The sequence below is a fragment of the Protopterus annectens genome, chromosome 3.part1 (genome assembly GCF_019279795.1).
Source record: "Protopterus annectens isolate FY-2018-M chromosome 3.part1, PAN1.0, whole genome shotgun sequence".
Classification (NCBI taxonomy): domain Eukaryota; kingdom Metazoa; phylum Chordata; order Ceratodontiformes; family Protopteridae; genus Protopterus; species Protopterus annectens.
The window spans coordinates 1181166184-1181185618 of NC_056732.1; positions in this window are offsets into that span (position 1 = coordinate 1181166184).

Consider the following 19435-nt stretch of genomic DNA (forward strand, 5'->3'; position numbering starts at 1 on the left):
GAGGAACCTTGATGATTGGATGGGAGAAAGGAAATTCACCCCAGGGATCACGTCAGTCGCCCTGCTAGACAGGGGTCCAGGAAAATAAATAATGTGGGAAGAAATAGCCAGGGAATTGTTATGGCTAGGCTTGTATAGGTCCTTGGGCTGATAGCCTAGTACCAACCTATGAACCTATGAACCTATGAAAATGAATTCAACTATTTTAGTAGTTACCAACCTGATTCTAGAGATAAGAAAAGATCTTCAGAGAATGGGGCCACCAGTACAGAAAATTATAGAGTAAAATATTATGTTTGGAACAGGTTTTTCGCATACTCTTGAATTTCACTTGAAAAAGTATCCAAACAAAGTATGAAAATATGCGCAAATAGCTGAGAGAGCAGCTGAGAGAAACACAATTCCTTTGGCTGGAGATGAAACACAATTGCTTTGGCCAAGTATAATAACCTATGAATAGTTTAATATGTTAGAAAAAAGGTTTCATGTAAAAAATATAAAATCTTAAAAAATATCTAGCAGCCAAAGATCTAAACAAAATACTGTGCAGTTTTTGTGATATAAGGAAACCGATAAATGTCAATAACTTGCACTAACCTACATAGCTGTGGCAGAATGTAAGTACCTATACTTACTTAACTAAAGTTAAAACTCTGTAAAGATCTGAACAAAGCACTGACAGTTTTCTGCAAAGTATAGCAAAGCCATCTCAGCTGTGCTGGATGGGGAAGGGTAGCTCTCTAACAACAGAATATTTAATGGTGTGTAATCCTTGGGGTCACTCTGTTTCTTCATGTGCCTTTTATAAATTTTAGAGCACTTTATGAGTGCAGCTTGTGCCCCTGGCAAGTACCACTCTCAGGGTTTGACTGATGAGTCTTGGGCTAGATTTCCATTACAGTACTAGGTGTAGGTGTTTAGCATTGTTCTGGGATGTTTTTAACCTGTGAAGATGGCTATCAAAGAGGGTTTATGAGAAACACTATCATTTTTGGTTTATTAGTGAGTAACAAATGATGCTAACACATACATAGTCAAATAGTTCTGAAATCATACTAAAGGGAATCCAAGTAAGTTCAACAATGTCTACATGTCCACCATCAAAAACAACTTAGAATGAAAGAAGAAAAAGATGGAAAAAGGGAATATGAAGAAGGAGAAAATGGAAACAGGGATGAAAGGATAACAATCATGTGAAAAAACAGTGTAACATCCACACATATTTTGATTCCTGGCAAATTTCCAGTATTTTGCCATTTGGCTATGTTTACTAAGAATAAACAGGTTGCTGGATTTCCTGTTCAAACAAAAACCTGCATTACAGAACATAACTGATTCATCTTCATAACAGACACAGTTTAGTTAAAACTTTAGCTGTTTAACTGTACTGTCTTTCTTTCTTTCCTCCAGTAAGTCTTTTGCAAGTCCTATGACACTTACTTCACAAGTTGAAACAAAAGCAGCACTAAAGAGTGTATGCATTTTATCCAGGTGCTCTAGACAACTAAATCATCAAGCTAATGAACATGTTTCAGCAACGTTGTTATTAATAAATGTGAAGTTCACAATATAAAAGTTTGCACTGCTGTGTGATAAATTGATAAGTTACATTGATAAACATAAGTAAGTCAATATGCATAGTTATGGCTTTGCCAAATACTGTTACATGATGACTGATGCAAGAATGTACAGTATCCATCAATTGATGCCCTATTTATTTATTTATTTATTTATTTTTGTACTGATACTGTAGTAAACAAATGTGTAACATGCAATGAGTCAATATGTGCTACTGTGAGAAAAACTGATGACAAGATTTTGTTTATATGCATGCTGTGTTCTTATCTTGGGCTATGTCTGTGTGGAATTGCTGTTATGCACAGACTTGAATAGTGAATGATTAATAATAAGCAATGTGGTTGCCATGTATCTTTTGATGTGGCCTGCTTGGATTTATTACCATTTACAGAAAACAAAAATGAGTTGGCAGCCTAGCTGGCAGAGATGCATTGACTTTGTAGGTCATCTATAGGTCTAGACTTGATTTGGGGTATGTCATGTATACAGCAGTCCTTGTTGAAGTAAGTAGGTGTTAGATTAGATAGTCAGTTGAAGAAGGATAGATAAAGTGGGAAGGGGACTTAGGGAACAAGAGAACAATTATTCCTGCTTTCCCAACTGGGAAAGTTTGCCAACTTAAGAGAGAGATTAGATTTGGCATTACTATAAATGACACAGTTGTTACAAAAATACCAAGTTTAATTGCTTCAGAAAACAGGTGAAAACAGCCCTAAATATGGATATTTGACTTTATAGGTTTAAGGAAATTAGTTGTGACATCACTGGCCTGCTTTTTGCCACTCGTTGCACAGCATGGATGTCAATATACCTTGTATTCAGCAATTAAGCAATGTTGTTATTAATAAATGTGAACTTACTTGAAAGAGATACATGGATGATCAAAACAAACTGAACTGACCACATTTTACCCACTTATGGTTGGAATTTGTCTTACATTGTGCTGTTGTTGGAAAATCCTTCAATATTCAGATTAAGAGGGTTACAAGAGATGAACAAGGAAGATTTGTCTTAGAAGAGTGTGTTAATATTTCAGTAAAAATAGCACCCTGATACACTTCGTAGAATACAAGACCACCATTCATGCAGAATCTTAATGAGGGTCAAGAGGAGCTATGGGAAATATGCTGGTATTAATGATAGATTGTAATTAATCACAGATCTGTCCATAGACATACTAAATATGGCAATCAAGTAACATCTCATGATCTTAAAATTACTAAAGAAAGTAACAGCAGCTCATGAACTGCTTGCCTTTTTGGCTTTTAGGGGTCACCACAGCAGAACTCTGGTCCGCTAATGATTGGCAGTAGATTTTTATGTTGCCGAGTTGCCAGCCCGGTGCCCAACCTTCAACGAAAGCACGCCCATTCAAGCATGTCTTTTAGAGGCCAGTTGACCGCGAGGAGGACATGCAGACTCCACACAGAAGGCACTCCAGCTGAGAATCGAACAGGAGAACCTCTTGCTGTGAGGCAACAGCTCATGAACTACAAAGACTTAAACATCAAGAGGAAAAATATGTTTCCTTCTTTCTTCTTCTGTTTGGCCATCAGCAAAATGTGGTCCCATTCAGACTCTTTTTAACTTCATGATATCTAATACTGAAACTTAAAAAAAATTAGGGTATCACAAATATTGGTCAGAAGTCACTCATCCATAAGCTTAAAAATGAATGTAAGAAATAAGTCATGAAGTAATAGTTACTGGCAGTTAAAAGAATAATTGCTAGAGGATGGGGAAATCAGAAATATAGAAAACTACACTGAGGGAGATCTGATCAGAATCGTTTTTTACAAATTGTAGAAATACAAGTGCACTTTTACTGGCATTAACCATTGTTTCCTAGAAGAATACATCAGGAAAGCAGAGTTCTTGATTATCCTGTGAGAGCATAGTTATCTGGAGATCTCCTTATCCTCTTGAGACAAATAAACCTGTCAGTGCTTTCAAAGTTTAATAAGTCCTTGTACAGATAAATGCCTAAAAAATTTCAGCAAAGTGGCATCTGCAAGCTGACATGATTTGCTAAGCATGCAGAGTAAAATGGTCAGTAGAGGATATGCACATCTGTATTTTTTAAGGCATGCTTGCAAAATGTTGTGAAATATATGATGTATTTTTCATATTTACATTAATAACAATTCTTGACTTCCTTTTGACTATCTGTCTGAGGGAGAAGATAGCTGCCAAAGCCCAAGCAAGTACAAATAAATAAAAAGCTGTAGAAGTTTCAGAAGTTCTCTTGAAGATCTTCTATCTAGTCTGAAATCAAATGATGAGACACTGATGGTCCATTTTTCAACAAAATCTTTATTTCTTCATTCCGGGAGAGGAGCGTTGTTTAAACTAGTGTGTAATTTGTGTTCTTTTTATATCTTAGTTAGTGGACATGTTGTAGGATGTTGACCACCTCCAGGGTTGTATCAGTATGAGGCACCTTTACTCCCTGTGGTTGTCTTACAGTAGTATACCCCATTCATATTATAACATCATCAAGAGAGAAGAAAAACGTATTTCTTTTATTTTTACAGTTGTACAATGCAGTAATTTAATTATTTATTAAATTCATTTTTATTTTTATTTTTACGAAGTAAAGTGTTTTAACACTCTTCCCCATTAACATTCTCCATAACATGGGAGACCAGAATTACCAATGAAAACTGCTATGAATTTAAGCAAGTAAAAAGTAATGGGCTCCTTAAAAAGCTGATGACAACGCTTTTGATCCATCTTCTTCAGATCTGCCCAAATGACTGCTGACTGATTTTACCTTTTAAAGTACATGGAGAAATCATGATTAGATCCCTTTTTTGGTAGTTTCAGTTGCATCTATGTTTTAAAAAAGGGTTTTTGTTCAGTTTAAATGGTTAGTCATGGTGACCAATCTTGTAAATATGGATGAGGACCTGTGTCTGGAAATTCTCATGGGTCCTGCAGGGTGGGGACCTTTGCACTCACTTAGGGTTGTTAGCTTTTATCCTGCTGGCATTAGAATTCAGGAAATTAACAAGTTCCTAACTATGCTCTAAACTGATGAGAAGATCCCATAACTGGTGTGTTCTGCTCACAATGGTCTCAGGATGGTTTTGGTGTTTCAGATGTTATTCTAAAGTCATTATTATGCCTTCCACTAAAAATAAATGAAGATAACATAATATAAACTATCTAGCTAGGTACAAAAGCAAACATGTACAGGGAGGTAGGGGTAGGGATAGAGTTATATAGCTGCTGTTCCATGTCCATTTGGGGGCCGTGAAAATTTAAAAAAATTAAACATTTAAAATGCCCACCAAAAACATGGAGGATTATTGCTTTAGTTAAACAAAAAATGGTCTGGGCTTTGGGATTCAAAGATGGCTGCCGTTCTGTAAGCACTGCTGAACTGCAGCTCTCTACTTAACCTGAGGAAATCTAAACCCTGAGTGGATACTACAAAGCTTTTAACATCAAATCTTTGATAAAATAACTTCAACTACACTTAACTATCCAGTACTAAGAAGAAAAACTGGAAAAAAGGAATATATTTCACTGGATTACAACAGATTAGCTGACTCTGCAGAGAGAAGTAAACAAAGGAACCGTGTGCTTTCTATACTGCAAGTCTTTGTGTTCTAATAAGATGTCAAAAGAGGAAAAAAACATGGATATAACCACTACTAAAACAAAACTTTCGGAATTACAGTCACCTGAAAAAGATGTGAATTCTAAAAGACAAAAAATTACTAAAATACAGGAACAACAGAAACTAGGGAGTAAATCTAAATCTGAACAATCATTAAACATGGAAGATATTAGAAATGCTCTGCTACCCATACAAGAAGCTTTGCAAGAACTGACTTGTCAAATTCAAACATTTGGAAACTCATGTACTCAGTTGCTGGAAAGAATGGATAAGACGGAAGCTCAAATTTCTGAAACTGAGGATAAATTAACTTTACTTGAAAAAAAAACTAATCTACGTGATGTGGATATACAGGCTATGCAAAACAAGCTTATGGACTTAGAAGCAAGATCCAGGAGAAATAACATTATTATCAGAGGGATTCCAGAATCTGTTCAGTATAATGAATTAATTCCATCCATATTACAAATATTTGCAGTGCTTCTAAATGACTCTGATGGGGTGAAACTTATTATTGAAAGAGCGCACAGAGCTTTGAGAGAGTGACAAACATCTAACTTTCCTAGACCTATATATGTTAAAATGCTTAATTATCAAGATGTAAGCAGAATACTTACTACTGTAAAACAAACTGAAGGCTATATCATGTGGAAAAATAATAAAATATCCCTGACACAGGATTTACCTATACAGGTAAGACAAGCTAGACAGTCTTTGTCTCAATACTGCAAATTTCTTATTGACAAACAAATTAAGTTTCAAATGAAATACCCTAATATGCTTATATTTACAATGGATGGGACTAAACATACTATTTCCACCAAAAATGAGGCAAGAAATCTGTTTCTTAAGGTTTTCAAGGCTTTACCTGTATCAGAGACTTGAATTGAACTTTCGTTGAGACTGGCATGCTGCTGAGGTTGGATCCATTGTTTACTGTGCTTCGAGGACTGGGTAATCCTTTGTTTGCATTTATAAAGCTTTAGGCCTCTTCCAGAGTAATAAAACTGTTTGTTTTTGCTTATCTTGATTACCTGCGTTCGTTTCCCATCATTTTATGGCTTCTACAATGTGTTTTCGATGAGGAGGAAGACAGGAAGTGCCTAAAATGCTGCCGTGGGTGCAGATTTCACTATGACACTTCCGGGAGTCCGTCTGTTAAAGTGGTCCCCTGTCTCAAATATTTTACAGGGTTTCCAGGCTTGTGAAACCGAAGGGAACTGTTTTAAACATCTTTTTGCTCATTTAACATTAAAATAACACTGTTGTATGGTAAAGTCAGCACATAGGAATATTTTATTTACTTCCCTTATACATGTTTATGTAGAATTTTGTAGTTATATTATTTAGAGAGGGTGCATGGATTTAGTAATATTTGTATAAATATACTTGTCATTATAGTTCATAATGTACTGTGTAGAGGTAATAATTTATATTATATTAGTTAGTTAGTAGTTTGCTTTGGTACAAAACTATGATAGTGTGGGTTCATAACCAGGGATATCTGTACTTAGCTGTATACTTATTTTAACAGTGGTTATTGCGTTTGGTTCTTATTTTAACATAGGGTTATATTTTAGTATGTTATTTTTTTTTTTTTTTGTCTCTATGCATGCGGTTTATCTATAGATAGCTAATCCAAATACTAAAACTTCCTTTTTTTGATTTATTTTTTATATGTGCTGTAATATTGTATTTTCAATTTGATTTGTTTAAATATAGTTAACCAAGGAGATGTAGATCATTGCAGTGCTTGTTAGGGAATGTTTAGTTTAGGCTTTGTCGTAGTTAAGTTAGATTATATAGGTCTTAACTGTGGAACATGTTTGAAATTTTATAATGTGATGTTTTCATATTTGTTTCTTTTCTTAAACCTTCTGTTATTCTATGTTATACAAGACCTATATATGTCCTGGTCCAGGGTTAGAGTGGGTAAGCACTGGTTTAGGACGGGATATATGGATTGCTTCCAGACCATGTATGGTTTTGAATATACTTTATTTTTTTTTCTTTAATGTTTTCTCTCCAAAACCTTCATTGTACAGCCAAACTTGGAAATGTGGGAATTAGACTCATGGAACATTAAAGGGCTCCAGAGCTTTAAGAAGAGGAAACTATTGTTACATGTATTGTTGCAGGCCAAGGCGTGGTTTGTTTTACTGCAAGAAACACATTTAATGAATGATCAATGGGTTGATATAAAAAAAAAGAAGTGGATCAGAGAAGTAGTAGCATCGGAAGGTAAGTCAAATAGTGCTGGGGTAACTATAAGTATTAAAGATCAATATAAGGAGAAAATTTTAGACTCTAATACAGATAAAGATGGACGATGGTGCTTCGTTATTCTGGCATCTACCCTATTTGATAAACCTATTTTACTTTTAAATATTTATGTGCCCTGTAATGATCAACAAATATTCATAATATCACTGTACTCAATTTTAACACAATTTGATAGATACTATGTAATTGTTGGAGGTGATTGGAATGCTTACCAAAATCCGAAGTTGGATAGATCTTGTCCACACAAAGCATTTAATAAGCATGCTGTATTAACACTGAATGATATTAAAGAAGACTTTCAACTATATGACCCTTTTCACTATTTAAACAATGTTAATAGTACAAATAATTTTACATTTTATTCCCCATGTCATAAAATGTGGTCCAGAATAGATTTCTTCCTGATTTCAAGAACATTGATTAATTTAGAACCTATAGTTATTATACATGCACGGTATTTATCAGATCACTCAAAAGTTTTGCTGAGTTTTGCTAAGGAGATAAAGGATACCTTGCGACAAAGAGGTTATAATTGGTGTCTTAACCCAAATTTGCTGAATAAGGAAGAAATAATACAATAAATTACAAAGTACCTTAAAGCCTTATTGGTTGGTCTAAAAAAACAACAATATGCCCCAGATATTGAATGGGCAACAGTTAAAACACAAATAACAGGGATCCTTTTGCAAAAAGCCTCTTATTATAAAAAATACTAAACAAAGATATTCAAAACTTAGAAATGAAAATTACATTATTGGATCAAGAACTGATTTGGAATTTTAATGAACAAACAGAGAAAGAACTATTTAAATGTCAAAAGGATCTCTTATTAATACAAAATAGTAGATTAACATTCCAAGAATATAAGATGTTAGCGAGGTACGCTAATCATGTTCAAACACAATCGAGAGCGTTAGCTAGGATCATTAATCAATCGAAAACAACAGTACAAATTTCGGAAATACAATTTACTAATAAAATATATTCTAAAACAGAGGATATCATTAATATTTTTGAGAAAATATATACAAAAATTTATGATGGGCCAAAGGATATGTCCTCGCATAGCATTTATGAACAATTTTTACAATCAATTAAGTTTCCAAAAATAGGACAGGATATTCAAAATGATTTAGTTAAACCGATATCCGAAGAAGAAATAGTATATATAATCCAACATATGACATCACACAAATCACCAGGTCCTGATGGGTTGACAGTAGAGTTTTATAAAAGGTTTGCAGATATTTTCGGTAAGATACTTTCAGTTGTATTTAACTACATAATTAGGAATACTATTAATGATCCTCATCTTAACGCTTCAAAAACTATTTTTATACATAAAGCCAATTCAGATCCCCAAAACCCCGATAATTATAGACCGATATCATTAATAAATGTAGACATGAAAATTTTAACCTTTATTATAGCATCTAGACTGAAGAAAATCATGACTCATATAATATCCAAAGAACAGGCTGGATTTATGGCAGGTAGACAAACCAGTGACAATACACTTACATTACATACTATGATAACGCATGCTAAACAAAATAATCTTAATGTCTATGCCCTTATAATTGATGCACAGAAGGCCTTTGACAGGGTCGATACAAATTTTTTGTTTGATCTTTTACCTTATTTTAATATATCCCATAAATTTGTTCAAATGTTGCAAATATTAGTAATCCCTATGCTACACTGTACATTAATAGAGGCTTCTCCAAAAGAAAACAGATTAAGACTGGAACACGCCAGGGCTGCCCTTTGTCCCCTTTACTATTTAATCTTTATCTTGAACCCCTGTTCTTATATATTAAGCAGAACGTTTATCATAATGTCCCAATATCTTATGGAATCAAAATATTAATGGCAGTTTTTGCTGATGATCTTAACATTTATTGTGCATCTCCAATATCAGACACTGAAAACTTATTGAAGGCTGTTAATGATTTTTCAGAAGTCTCTAACTACAAAATTAATTTGAAAAAAAACAATATCTTTCCTTTAAGGACACCTAAACCTTTTTCATTATTGCCTTTGGTTGGGCAGGTAACATTTAAAGAAAATATTAAATACTTAGGTATTGAGTTTTCTACAGATAATAAAGACTTCTACAATAATAACATTAAAACAATTTGGGACCAAATAATTTCTGATTTTGGGAGGTGGAAAAATTTACGACTGCCAGTACTAGCAAAAGTTTCAATTGTTAAAATGAATGTGTTACCACGATTACTATATATTTTTAGGTCAGCCCAATTAATACTTTTGAAGACATTTTTTAAACAAATCCATAAAGAATTGGCTAAATTCATTTGGGAACCAAAAAAAAACAGGATAACTTATGATAAATTAATGACCCCAAAAAATAGAGGAGGACTGGAGTTGCCTAATTTTGAATTGTATTATCTAATCGTGAACTCTAATAGAATTCTAAGAATTGCCAACTATGATATAACTAGTACTAAGTGGACACCAACTTGGGTGATTTTGAATTATAAATATATTTTAAAGTTAAATATTAATCCTAAAGCAATACCCTTTTTAGGTAAAGATACTTTGAAAATATATGGGATTATTGAACACATTAAAACAGACAAATTATCTATACAAGATTTATTTCAATCTTTGGATCTGGTTCAGCATATGATGGTTTTTCAACCCTTTCATAAGAATCCTAATTTAAAATTGAATAATCAATTAATTGATCATAAAAGTTTCCATTAATAGTTAATTTAACTTTGATTGATATATATAAATATCTTGACCGGTCGGCCAATCAAATAAGACAAGAATTTAACCTACCTAAAAATTATCTTGTTATTTTGAGACAAATTAGAGAACTTGCTATAAGCTACTTTACAAATTTTAAACCTGAAGATGAGAATGTGAATAAATGCTCTGATTTGCGGCAAGCTCTCCAACAGGATATTAAATATAAAACAACAACAAATAAATTAATTAAAGAATTTAAATTTCATGATAAAATTTTGTTATCAAACTATTGGAAAGAGAAAATTTTAGTGACAGACAAAAGTAATATGTTAAAAGCAATTGACTTGACTATCAAATCTACTTCTCTTCAAAAATTGATATATACCCAGATGATGATATGGAATAATGCATATTATACATGCCTTACCCTGCATAAATTTAATTCCAAAAACTCTCCAACCTGTCCATATTGTAAAAATTAACCGGCTGATCTTCTTCATATGTTCTGGAGATGTAAATGCATATACAAGCTTTGGAATTCCCTTAAGATTCAACTTCAGAAGATGGGTTACCAAAGTACAACATTGTCATGGAAATTTACGATTTTACATATTCCCCCGAAAGAACTCCCTAGATCACAAAGTACTATATATATTAATATTTTTTTATTAATGAAGCTTTATACAGCCACTAATTGGTTAGACCCATCTAAAACATCTTGGGAGAACTTTAGAGTTTTGGCAACGAGGCATATATTAGCTCATAAATTACTTTTAAGTCCACATAATAAAAATATTAATAACACAAAAATTTGGGAACAGATATGTAATATTATATTAGCATAATACTTTTAACTTGAAGGTATTCACATTTATTTATATGTTTGGAGAGAATTTTGTATTCAAACTGTATATTACTGGAAATGTTATTAATTACTTTTTGTTTTTCCTCTATTCTTAATGTTTTACATGAAAGCATTCTTGTAAATATTGTATATTTGTTTGGTGTGATGGTTAGTGATATTAGTAGTTTTTTGCTTTTTTTTCCTTCTAAAAATTTTGTTTTTGTTTTTAATTGTGTATGAAAATAATATAACAATAAAGATTTATTATGGGAAAAAAATGGTCTGGATTTTATTCATGTTGTTAGGAAAGAGTTCTGTTAATTTTATAAAAAATATTTTTTTAAAAAACATTATGAATGATCCTGTGAAAGTTAGTGAGGACCTGGTTTGGTAAGTTAGCATGCATCATGCATGGTGGGGCGTTTCACTTTCAAAAGGGGTTGTCAGCTCCTTCCATGCTGACTTTGGGTCTCAGAGGTTTAACATGTTTTTGCAGACTAACTGGTCTATCCTGAAATAAGGGGATGATCACACTTCAAGTGTGGTGCATTCAAGATGGTCTTGTGATGGCTTTTTGTCTTAAATGTTATGTTAACAGTTGTGTTAAAAATTCTGATGATTTAGTCTCAAAAATCCTAAATACACTAAAATTATAAACCTAACTGATATGGGTTACTCTAAAATTAAAATAACTAGCTAGGCTAGCATAACAATGTGGACAAGAGTGGGGGTAGAGGTAGAGTGTATTTGGGGAATTTGTAGTGCTGCTGTTCAAATGCCATTGTTTGATAGGATAACAGGCCCATTCGGGGGCTACAATTATTTAAAACCCACCTAAAGTACTAATGCTTACCTTTACTGTTTTTAGTATATATTGAAAACTAAAGCTACAGCTTGACCAGTCTATATTTTAACCTATATCCAGGCTGAGTGTTCCTACCAGGCGATCTTGGTGGTTGGAGTTAATTAGCTTTATTGTGCCATGCCGGTGGCTTGGCATTCAAAAGTGTATGCTATGTGGACGCTAGTCTGTATCTGGAGTGCAGTCACCAATAACTAGCTCCCTAGTGCTGGTGTGGAGAATCCAAGATTCCTCCTGTACTTTTGTGACAGTGAGAAAGGTCCCAGCTAGAGTCATGGTGTGGGTAGCCAGCTTCTTACAACCTCACTAAAAAAGGTAGGGTGCAAGGGGAACTGAGTATGCCAAAAGTACCATGACACATCTGCTGGTAAAATAACTGCCTTGCCTAAATGTATTATGGTAGAAATATGCCATGAGGATTACATAATGGAATAGGGGCTTATGGAGTAGAGGACTGTAAATGCAGGGGGTTCCTAGAGCTAGGGACTTGTGGCTTAAGGGCTTTATAAAGTACAATAAGTATATAGTAACTGAAAAGTCATGATTGGTATAACAATAATCACTGGTAGATAGGGTCAATAACAAACCAGACCATATTGATAGTAAGGTTGTGCTAACAAGCTAATAATAGGAGTGAACTAGAGACATAATATAAAAAATAATGTTTATAAAAGAGTAAGAAAGGGTGGGGGGTCAGTGGGAGAAAACATAATTTAATACAGTTTATAGAAAAGTCTTAAACAAGTCAGGTAACTCATTAGCTATACCCAGACATAGGAAACAAATATAATAATGACAGTGTAAAAGAAACTCAATTATCAAATGACCCTGAAAGCCACATCACAATAAACTTGTGAATTCACTGAGTTGATTAGAAAAAGAAAACATAAATCTGACCTTATGCTTTGGTCATTCATGTATCCCTTTTAACTGGAGTTAGTAAGCAGTAGGTTGAGTGGTTTTGTGCCCGGAATGTCTAATATATGTCTTTAATGGTGACACTTTCTCCAGGTTGAGAGCGTCTGGTTTTGGAGGGTTTTACCAACCTTGTAGCAGTAGTAATGTTGATTTAGTTTCCAGAAGTTGAGGATGGTATGGATAGAGGTGCCCACATTCAGGCCTGAAGTTCTGTAGGCTTTGAGGTGGATTTACCACTGAAGTTCCTTTTGTTCAAGGTACTTGTTGGTGGGGCCTAGGTAGTCACCAGTAGTGACCCGGTCAGTGATGTGGAAGAAGAAAAGGTTATAGCCAGGTTTCTCCTTCACATGTCTCCACAGTACATTGATGAAGTTTTTCTGCATAGGTCTGTCATGTATTTAGTGATTCTGGTTTTAAATTTATTAATTGATTTGCTGATATAGAAGGCAGTGCAAAGGTAGCATTGCACCCTGTAAACAAATTATTATGTGCTGCAGTTGCCATAGGATCTATTTGGATAAAACTTTCTTGTATTAGGGCAGAAGAATCCTGTGTCTTTGCTCATGTAGCTGCAGTAGTTGCAGTCTGAGGGTCCACAGCTGAAGGTACCATTGGGGAGGTCAGAAAGTATAACTGGTTTTGGGCTTTACATGTAATCTCTTATATTTTTGCTTCTTGCTTCTAAGTGTGGTAAATCATTTTTATTTTTGTGGTAAAATCCTGTTTACTGAGCTGTTGTTACTGATTATAATCCAATTGTCTCTCCCTTTTTTAATTCTTCCAAATCTTTTAGGTCACTAATGCCATGACAGGAATGGACCCCATTCCTAAGCAAAGTATGATTAAAGTTCATGAAATTAGTATTGTTTCAATCTTTGATGTCAGCCAGAAGTGCTTTTCACAGCACCTGCAATGTGCCCAGTAATGACTCCTTCACATTTGATCACTTGCAGTTGTGTTTTCAGTTCCTCATCTAATGAGCTCTACAGTTTTAAATCATTGGCAAAGAGAAGATGAGTGGTCTTTGTTGCTTTCTAAGAAACAAATTTTAGCCATGGCCTAATCTGTTAACTAGAAAGCTTAAAGGGTTAAGGGCAAGACAGAACAGCAGTGGTAACAGGTAGTCACCCTGGAATACCCCCCTTTGAATTTTTATCACTGGAGTAATAACTCGTCCTTCATGATGGCTTAATTGCAAAGTGATCTGCCACTGTTTTATGGTCACTCTAATGTAATTGATCAATGTAGGGTGTATCTTATGCATTTTAAGCACTCTATTATCCATGAATGTGGGATACTATCAAATGCTTTTTTATAGTCAAGTCATGCCATACTTAAATTCTTCCCCATTATATAGTTCTCCATTATGACGTTATTTAGCAACAGATGATCCTTTGTTCCATATGACTTTTTTATTGCCCTTTTTATTCTATTGCCATGATTGAATTTTCTGCTAAATGACTACAAATCCTTTTGGCATTAATTCCAGTATATCATTTATATGTCATCAGAAGCCAAATTATTGGTCTGTAATTTTTAGGATAACTTGAAGGTTCACTCTAAAGTAGGTGTATTTTTTTTCCTGTTGTTAACCAGGTTGGCATCTGTTCAGGGCATGCATATAAATAGTTCTTACTCATGGCTACATCTTTGTGCAAAGATGTTAATACATTTAATCAGAAGCTCGGTACTGCATCTGGGCCTGGGGTTTTCCAGTTGGAGGCTTTTCTTAACTTTATCTCAATCTCTTTGGCTGTTACTTCATCCCATTTCATATCCTGTACTTTTAAACTTCTTATACTTCCTTTTTCTTTTTCTATCCATTTAGTATCTTTGTTATGTTCCACAGGATCTTCATAAATGCTTCTCTAAAATGTATCGTATTTCTTCTTTTTTGGGTGGTCTTTCAATTTCTTTTATCTTGTTTCCCAGTTCTCTATAAAACTTTTTGGGGTCATCAATAAATTGCTTATTTTGTACTTTTCCTTTTTATTTGGAGCATTTCTCCCCGGGCCTCCGCTGAAAACAGGCTCTGTGGAACCTAGTCGGACTTTCCCGGTCAACAAATGATAAATAAAATAAATAAAAAATAAAATTTATTTGTGCATCTTCTAAACTTTTCTGCATGTGCTGATATTTTTAGTTTATTATTTGCAATAGTGCATGACATATCCTGATCCATTACAATACTGTGCGTTGCTTTTATCACATCTATCTTTCTGAGTATTTGTGTTGATCTGTTCCGTCTTCTATACTCCTGTAATGTGACACTTCTAAATTCTAAATCAATTTGTCTTTTTTTAATTTCTTTAAGTCTTTTGGGTTTCTAATATTATGGAGGGAATAGACCCCATTCCTAAGTCAAAGTACAATTAAAGTTTGGGAAATTAGCATTGTTTCAGTCTTTGATGTCATTCAGAAGTGCTCTTTGCAGAACCCACAATGTGCCCAGTAATGACTCCTTCTGTAATTTGTATGGGGTTACATGTACTGGTAACATATCTAAATACAATTGTAGATTCTTTTTTGTAAGACTCATTGCTCCTACTACTATTGGAACTGTCTGGGTATCCTTCTTCCACATTGCTCTAGTTTCTGCCTGCAGATCCTGATATTTTATGACATGTTTCTCTGTATGTATGATACTGTAGTCACTGGGTGTGGTGATTTCAATGATCAATGCTACTTTTGTCTTCTGTTCATTGACCACTATAACTGATTTTCTAGCATCTGTCCTTTGAACTGTTGGTAATGGGTGATCCCATGTGATGTAGCCTTCATCATTTTCTATGATGCTTTGTGGCTCATGCTTCCAGCATTTTTCAGCCTCTTCAATACCATACTGTTTGCACAATCCCCAGTGCAACAGTCTTGCCACATTATTATGCCTTTCAGTATATAGTCCTTCTGCTATTAGTATGTCACAACCAGCAACAAGGTGTGCAACTGTTTCCAATTCTGTTTTATAATACCTACATTTGTCTGTTTCTCTCACATTTTCAGTGGACTTTGTAAATCAACGTGTACATAGACCACTATCTTGGGCTGCCAATATTAACCTTTCATCTCTTGGTTTGAATTTGCCTCTTCTTAACCATTCCTGCATTCGTTCCTGATCAACTTGAGGTTCTTCCAGAAGTTTTCTATACTTGCAACTATATTTTATGTACTTCTGGTTTGATTTCCATTCCTGCTTGAAGCCGATAAGCTTCTGCTGCAAAGCAGAGAAGTCATTTTAGATTTATTCTCCTTATGTTTCAAAACTTTCATTACATTTGGGTCTTGAGAGGTCAGCAGATATGTGTGCAGTCCCACAACTGCAGATCTATACATGTAATCAGTTTCAAGGAGGCCCATCCCTCCCTCGGAATGGGGAATATATAATCCTGGTATGCACTGATTTTTATAAATCATTTGGTGAGCATGAAGCATCCTTCTGTTTTTCCTGTCTGGTCTATCCAACACATTTTAGGTCCAGTCAATCACTCCAAAACTGTAAGTTAGGACAGGAAGAGCAAACTGGTTTATAGTTTGAAGTTTGTTCCTAGATGTCAACTCTGTTTTCAGGATTAATTTAAGTCTTCTAAAGTATTCCTTATTAAGTTTTGTTTGCATTTGTTCATGTTTTATTGTCGATCCTTCATCAATTCCCAAATATTTATACACTGCCTCTTGCTCAAGTTCTTTTATATCACTTTCTTGTCCCAAACTAATCTTTTCTTGGTGTTGCAGTTTTCCTGTTTTAAAGGTTGCTTTTGCGCATTTATCAAGATCAAATGACATTCTTATATCATCTGAAAAAGTTTTGACAACTTGCAGTTGTGCTTTCAGATCCTCATCTGATGAGCTATACAGTTTTAAATCATTGACAAAGAGAAGATGAGAAGTCTTTATACTTTGTTGTTTTCTAGGAGCCAAATAATAGCCATGGCCTAAGCTGTAAAGTAGACAGCTTAATGGGTTAAGAGCAAGACAGAATAACAGCGGTGACAGACATTCACTCTGGACTATCCCCCTTTGAATTTTTATCCCTGGAATAATACTTTGTCCTTTATTATGGCTTAATTGCAAAGTGGTCTGTCACTGTTTCATGGTCACTGTAATCTAGTTGATTAGTGTAGGATGTATCTTATATATTTTTAAGCACTCTATTATCCATGAATGTGAGATACTATCAATTTTTTTTATAGTCAATCCATGCCATACTTAGATTCTTCCCTTCTTCCCCTTTTTACAGTTCTCCACTATGACTATATTTAAAAAAAATGATCTTTCATTCCATATGACTTTCTTGTATTGCCATTTTGTTATACTGCTATACTTAAGTTTACTTCTAAATGACTATAAACTCTGTCTACATCAATTCCAGTGTATAGTTTATACGTCGTCGGAAGGCAAGTTATTTGTCAAAAGTTTTTAGGGTTGCTTGCAGGTTCACTCTTAAATTGGAGAATTGTTTTTACTGTTGTTATCCAGGCTGATGTCTGTTCAGAGTGTGCATATAAATAGTTCTTACTCATAGCTAAATCTTCATGCAGTTAGGTACAGCATCTGGGGCTGGGATTTTCCCATTAGAGGCTTTCCTTAACTTTGTTTCAACAACGTTGGTTGTTTCGTCATCCCATTTCATATCCTGTACCTTTAAACTTCTTATTCTTTGTTTCACTTCTTCTATTCACTTAGTATATTTCTTATGTTCTGCAGGATCTTCATAAATACTTCTCCAAAATGTATCTATTTCTTCTTTTTTGGTGGACTTTCAATTCCTTTTGTACCTTGTTTCCCAATTCTCTGTAAAACTTTTTTGGCTGTTCAATAAATTGCTTATTTTCTACTTTTCCTTTATATTTATCTGCGTATCTTCTAAGTTTTTCTGCTTGTCCTGAGATTTCTAGTTTGTTATTTGCGATAGTGCATGATAGATCCTGGTCAGTATTGCATCGCTTTTATTATGTCAATCTTTCTTAGTATTTTTGTTGTTCTGTCCCCTCTTCTATATTCTTCAAACAGTGACACTTCTGGTCTTAAATGCTTTATAGTTTTCTCTCTTCGATACTTCCATGATGGTATTGTATTTTCCCCCTTCCTTTCCCTTCGTACCTTGTGTTTATGTGGTAGAACTTTATTGGTTATTAATTTAACTGCACAGTAATATATCCAGTTTACTTCTGTTATATCTCATAGATCTCTATGGACAGTCCTATTACTGTATTCATTTGTTTTATCAAACATCTTTTGGGTTTTATTGATCTTCCGCAGTGTATTTCTTTCATTGATTTTAATATGTCTACTATCTCTATTAAATCAAGCAACTCTTATCTTATTTCATTTTCTTCTAAACTGATGGCACATTTTTTTTGTTTTCCATTTCCTGCAGGCATTTTATAAAAAGTTCTATAGCATCCTCCTGTGACACATTCTCTTCAATTTCATCCTGTGCCATCCACTGCTGTATCATATGGGAACTCACTGGCCTATCGCTCCTCAACATTGACTGTATCAGAGTTTCCACTGTTTCCTGTTCTTTGCCTTGCTGTCCAGCTTTAAGTGAACACTTATACTGGTTTCCTGTAGAAGGCTCCAAAATATCTTCATATGGCACCTGACCACTTGCTTCCCATTCCACTGGTTTCCCCTTAGTTTGGATATCCATTGCTCTAGCCTGTTGGGGTGCTTTCTGAATTAGATTTTCTACACTGAATTCTTCATTTTGCAGGCACTCCATAACTTTAGTTTCTATTTCTTTAACTTCTCCATTACTAATCTCCTTTTCTACTTTTCATCTTTGTCTTCTTATTTTTTTATTGTAAAGTTTTCCATGTCTGGATTCCTTTGCCTGTATTTTTCTTCAAATATCTTTGGTGCTGCTCTTTTTGTTTTGGTTAGTTTTGCTTTTTCCTTTGCATAAATATTACACAATATTAAAACTCTTTCTTTCCCATGTCCATATTTCTTCTTCAGATGTCTCCTGATCTTCCTGTTTCTCCTTACTTTGGGGACTCAATCCATCATGCTGTGATGTAACCTGCTTTAACCTTCTACACCAAATCCTTCACTTCACAGGCACTTCATAACTTCAACTTTTTTTAACTTCTACAGTACTAATCTTCGTTTCTACAGTCCCTATTTCTGATATTATTTCTTTTATTGTGAAATTTCCATATCTAGATGTCTTTGCCTCTTTTTCTCTTTGAATATCTTTACGGCTGCCTTCATTATGTTGATTAATATAGCTTTCTCCTTTGCATAAATCTTGTGCAATATCAAATCTCTCTTTCTTTCCCATGTCCATATTTCTTTTTCATACTTTTCAAATATCTCTAGGTTTTGTTGTTTATATTTTCACACTTCCTCAGATGCTTCTTTTGCCAAACAGATCAATGTTTCTTGATCTATATACTGTTTTTCACAAATCTGTTGTATTAATGAATACATTTTTTTATTTGAAGCTTCTGGCAGTTTTTCTTGTGGTATTTTTCTTTCCTCTAATTTATCTCTTAATCATGTTGTATATCATGTGCCTGGAATTTCTGGGCTTTTTGCATAATAGCAATATTATATAATTCCTTTCTTATCCTCAATAGTCCACTTTATCATCTTTATGGCT